This window comes from Lolium rigidum, chromosome 2 (genome assembly GCF_022539505.1).
Source record: "Lolium rigidum isolate FL_2022 chromosome 2, APGP_CSIRO_Lrig_0.1, whole genome shotgun sequence".
NCBI lineage: Eukaryota > Viridiplantae > Streptophyta > Magnoliopsida > Poales > Poaceae > Lolium > Lolium rigidum.
The window spans coordinates 147,255,629-147,261,628 of NC_061509.1; positions in this window are offsets into that span (position 1 = coordinate 147,255,629).

Sequence of the window (6,000 nt, forward strand, 5' to 3'; positions counted from 1 at the left end):
AGGAGGGAGATAGGGAGTGGGATCTAGCTATTTCTCATAGGCACTTTGTGAAAGTAAAAGGTGGGCCATATATATGTTCAAAACGTATTACTAGAACATTTTTATAACTCACTATGGTACACTGTAGCTCTATGTTTGCTCAAGATGACTTACTGATACGTCCAAAACGTATCTACTTTCCTGAACACTTTTGCTATTGTTTTGCCTCTAATTTGTGTATTTTGGATACAACTAACACGGACTAACGCTGTTTTCAGCAGAATTGCTCTGGTGTCTTGTTTTTGTGCAGAAATTCAACTTTCGGGAAAATCCTCGAAATTTATACCAAAGGGCCTATTTTACCAGAAGACTCAGGGAGCCAGAAGGGCAAGCCAGGTGGAGGCCCGAGGGCCCCACACACTAGGCCGGCGCGGCCCAGGAGGGGGGCGCGCCGCCCTACTGTGTGACCCCCTCGGCTGGCCTCCGACGCCCTCCTCTAGACTACTTAAAGGGTTCGATCTAAAAACGCGAGCCAGAAAGTCGGAGTCGCCAGAAACCCTCCAGAACGCCGCCACATCGCGAAACTCCGTCTCGGGGACCAGAAACTCCGTTCTGGCACTCCGCCGGGACGGGGAATTGGAGGAGATCATCGCCATCATCACCACCGACGCCTCTCCATCGACCAGCAATGCTTCCCCCATCCATGTGTGAGAAATTCCCCCGCTGTAGGCTGAAGGGGATGGTAGGGATTGGATGAGATTGGTCATGTAATAGCATAAGATTGTTAGAGCATAGTGCCTAGTGTCCGTAATTGGTAGTTTGATGATATTGTTGCAACTTGTTATGCTTAATGCTTGTCACTAGGGCCCGAGTGCCATGATCTCAGATCTGAACATGTTATTGTTTCATCATGATATTCATTGTTTTATGATCTTACCTGCAAGTTGTATACACATGTCGTTGTCCGGAACCCGAGGCCCCGAAGTGACAGAAATCGGGACAACCGGAGGAAGGCGGTGATGTGAGGATCACATGTGTTCACGGAGTGTTAATGCTTTGCTCCGGTACTCTATTAAAAGGAGTACCTTAATATCCGAGTAGATTCCCTAGAGGCCCGGCTGCCACCGGCTGGTAGGACAAAAGATGTTGTGCAAGTTTCTCATTGCGAGCACGTACGACTATATACGGAACACATGCCTATGGATTGCTTTGTACTTGGACACCATTTTATTATTATCTGCAAATGCCCTGCTTTGATTGTTACATGAGTTTCTCACATCCATGCAACGCCCGTCATCCATCCCTGTGCCTACAGTATTTTAATCCTACTGTTTACTATAATCACTACTGCTGTCTTTGTTACTCTGCTCGCTGTTATTTCACTATCGCTATCGCTATAAAACTGTACTACTCGATAAACTCTTGCGAGCAAGTCTGTTTCCAGGTGCAGCTGAATTGACAACTCCGCTATTAAGGCTTTCAAGTATTTGTCTCCCCTTGTGTCGAATCAATAAATTGGGTTTTACTTCCCGCGAAGACTATTGCGATCCCCTATACTTGTGGGTCATCAAGACTATTTTCTGGCGCCGTTGCCGGGGAGCATAGCTTTATTTGGAGGTTCACTTGGATTGATATTGTTCGCTGCAAATTCTCCATCATGGGTAAATCTCGCGATTCTAAAGTCGCCATATTACCATCCACTACAAGAAAAGGTACAACTCTGAGTACCTCTGCTGCTCTTGATTCACCATCTGTGATAAGTCAACTTGTTTCACCACCACAAGCTTCACTTGCTGGTACTTCTGCTGAATCTGAAACTCTCATAATATTGATGATGTTTCTGCTGTGCTTGATGATAGTGGTTCATTGGGATCTTTTCTAGATGCTACAATTGCTAGGTCTAGACAAATTGAAAATGCTGAAACTCCTAATGAAAATGCTGCTACACCTGTTAATTCACCTGAGTCTGTTGAATATTCTAGTGATGATCCTGATGAGGATTATGTGGAGCTTAATGATGATTTTATTAATAGATGCAATGCTACTGCTGATGCAAGAAAAATTAAAAAGTTTCTCGCACAATATACTGTTAGACATAAGCTATCTCCTGATCCTAAATTTGCCACATCTCCTATAAACATTAAGGATAAAGATTATGATTTTTCTCTTGATCTATCTCATATAGCTATTGTTGAGCAAACACCATTTTGTGGTACTGAAAAAGAAAGTGCTGTAGAACACATGAATGAACTTTCTTCTATGAGTAGCTTGTTTTCTGATGATGTCAAGATGTGCACTTATTTCGTTGCTAAAATTTTTCCTTTCTCATTAAAGGATGATGCTAAAACTTGGTATAATAATTTGCCTCCTGGCTCTTGATACGTCTCTGACGTATCGATAATTTCTTATGTTCCATGCTTGTTTTATGACAATACCTACATGTTTTGTTCACACTTTATGACGATTTTATGCGTTTTCTGGAACTAACCTATTGACGAGATGCCGAAGTGCCAGTTCCTGTTTTCTGCTGTTTTTGGTTTGAGAAATCCTAGTAAGGAAATATTCTCGGAATTGGACGAAATCAACGCCCAAGCATCTTAGAATCCCACGAAGCTTCCGGAACACCCGAGAGCCACCGGAGGAGAGCCCCGTGGGCCCCGGATGACGAGGCGGCGCGGCCAGGGTGTGGGCCGCGCCCCCCTATTGTGTCACCGCCTCGTCGACCCTCCGACTCCGCCTCTTCGCCTATTTAAAGGTCCCTGACCTAAATCTTCGATACGGAAAAGCCACGGTATGAGAAACCTTCCAGAGCCGCCGCCATCGCGAAGCCAAGACCTGGGGGACAGAAGTCTCTGTTCCGGCACGCCGCCGGGATGGGGAAGTGCCCCCGGAAGGCATCTCCATCGACACCACCGCCATCTTCATCACCGCTGCTGTCTTCCATGAGGAGGGAGTAGTTCTCCCTCGAGGCTAAGGGCTGTACCGGTAGCTAAGTGGTTAATCTCTCTCCTATGTACTTCAATACAATTATCTCATGAGCTGCCTTACATGATTGAGATTCATATGAGTTTTGTATCACTATTCATCTATGTGCTACTCTAGTGATGTTATTAAAGTACTCTATTCCTCCTGCACGGTGTAATGGTGACGAGTGTGTGCATCGTGTAGTACTTGGCGTAGGTTATGATTGTAATCTCTTGTAGATTATGAAGTTAATTATTGCTATGATAGTATTGATGTGATCTATGCCTCCTTCATAGTGTGATGGTGACAGAGTGTGCATGCTATGTTAGTACTTGGTGTAGTTGTGTTGATCTATCGTGCACTCTAAGGTTATTTAAACATGAATATCGAATATTGTGGAGCTTGTTAACTCCGGCATTGAGGGTTCGTGTAATCCTACACAATTAGTGGTGTTCATCATCCAACAAGAGAGTGTAGAGTATAGCATTTATCTATTTATTCTGTTATGTGATCAATGTTGAGAGTGTCCACTAGTGAAAGTATAATCCCTAGGCCTTGTTCCCAAATACCGCAATCACTTGCTTGTTTACTCGTTTTATCGCATCCGTACTGCCTCGCAATATTTCCACCATCAACCACACGCCAGCTTGTAGCATCAAGCTATTTTCTCGGTGTCGTTACTACTGCTCATATATATTCATACCACCTCGTATTTCACTATCTCTTCGCCGAACTAGTGCACCTATACATCCGACAAGTGTATTAGGTGTGTTGGGGACACAAGAGACTTCTTGCTTTGTGGTTGCGAGGGTTTCTTGAGAGGGATATCTTTGACCTCTTCCTCCCTGAGTTCGATAAACCTTGGGTGATCCACTTAAGGGAAACTTGCTGCTGTTCTACAAACCTCTGCTCTTGGAGGCCCAACACTGTCTACAAGAATAGAAGGTCCCGTAGACATCAAGCACTTTTCTGGCGCCATTGCCGGGGAGGAAAGGTAAAAGGTACTCACACTCCGGATCTCGGCTACTAAGCTATTTTCCGGCGCCATTGTAAGTACTCGAAGCTATTTCCTTTAGATCCTGCAATTGCATCTTTTTGTTTCTTGTTTTACACTAGTTTGGCATAATGGAAAGTAACATGGAGCTTTTTATTCTATTTCCTGAGTTAAGACATGGATGGTTTGATGCGAAAATTAAAAAACCCATGGAACATATTAGTATGAACACTTTGAACACCATTGTTGCTAATGATATGGAAAATTCGAAGCTTGGGGAAGCTGGTTTTGATGAGCATGATATTTTTAGTCCCCCAAGCATGGAGGAGAAAATTTTCTTTGATGATATTTTACGTCCTATTTATGATGATTATAATGATAGTAGCCTTTTGGTGCCTGTAACAACCCAACTTTTGTGACTTGATTAAAATTTTGGAATACAAATTTTTGGGCCAACAAAAAAAAAATTCTATCATTAAAAATTTCATGCATATAGTTACTCTTGCTTTGGTTGTAGGATATGTGTGTGTATGTGCCTGTGAATATTTCAACTGTGTGCCAATATCTAGAACCCTAAAACTTCTTTTCACTATAACACCTTGCTTATCCCTTGTTTTATTTAACTAAAAATAACATGCTAAACCCTAGTGCATGTGATCACAATCTCTCAAGATCATGTTTCCTCCAAATTTTCATCCTCCATTTTTCTTCCATCCTTTCTCAAAAATTCAAACTCGAAAATCCTCCAAGCAAGTGCCCATTGAACCATCATTATATGCCCTAGTCTTGCCTTTGATCACACATTTGAGGGTTAATTTGAAAACCCAAAGAATAGGAAAATTAAGGGAATGGCCATGCCGGCCATGGTCACCCCTCCTCCATTACCATCTATCATTTTTTTTTCTTTACTTTCCAACTCACCAACATGGTGGATGCTACTTTGAACCCACACTCGATCCTATCTCCTCTATTTTCACTCTCTCACTCTCCATCACGACCACATATGTGATTATGCACTTTGGCATCATGTGGTTAAGAGAGGAATTAGAGAGAAGAGGTGGCCGGGGGTAGTGGATGTCCATGCATTGCATGTGATCATGCCAACCAAGTGCTGCCAAGGCTTGGATGCATGCACGACTGCACCACCTCTCTCTCACACCTGCACTCCTCTCCTGTCCCCCTTCCCTAGCCACCTAGACCTTCTCTCCCGTCTTGTCCCGACCTTGGTCACCACATGGGGACAACGGCCATTTCCCTTCTCTCTGCCGATCGTGCACAGGAGGCCAGCGTGCTGTCGAAATCTGCTGCACCCCTCTACCCTCCTAGATGCCACGCCGGCTCCCCTCTCGCCTTCCCTCTCTCTGACAACGCACGGGTGACCCCCAATGGTCACCGTGCACGCCGGCGTTGGCATGTCCACGGTGGCCACCCCACCCTCTCGCGTTGGTGAACTTGGACAACGGAGATGGCACGACAGCAAGCCCACGGACCCCAGAGACAAACTCCACGCCGTCCTCTCCCATCCCCCTGTTCGCCACCGTCGTCTACATGCCCGGGTTTTCCGTCGAGCGCCTGGCAGGCGACGTTGCCGCCAGCGTGTCCTTTCCTCCTGGCCGCGGCCGCCGCACGCTCGCGTCCAAACGGTGGCACCGCCACGCAGACACGTAGCCACGCCGCCCCGTTCGTCCAGTAAGCAGCCGCCGCCTCCTCTTTTCTTCCTCGCCGGACCGAGTGCACCGTACACCGCGCGACCGATATAAAACGCAGCAACGCTCCTCCATCCGAACCCTCTCGCCACCAGAACCCCCTCCCACCACCAGCTCATCTCCCCAGTGGAGAGGAGCTCCTTCTCTCCCTGCTGCTCGTGCTCGAGCTCGACGCCTGCCGGCCTCCGGTGAAGGTTTCGTCGACCAGACGCCACTGTCTTCCCTCTCCCTCGACTCCCTGGAAGCTCCTCCATCTCATCTATCTAACGCGCCCCTTTGTTTCTTCCATGGACGCCGGTGGACGTCGCCGCGACGCGCAGCCGTCCGTGACCGTCGCTGTCGATCGCCGGAGGGTTG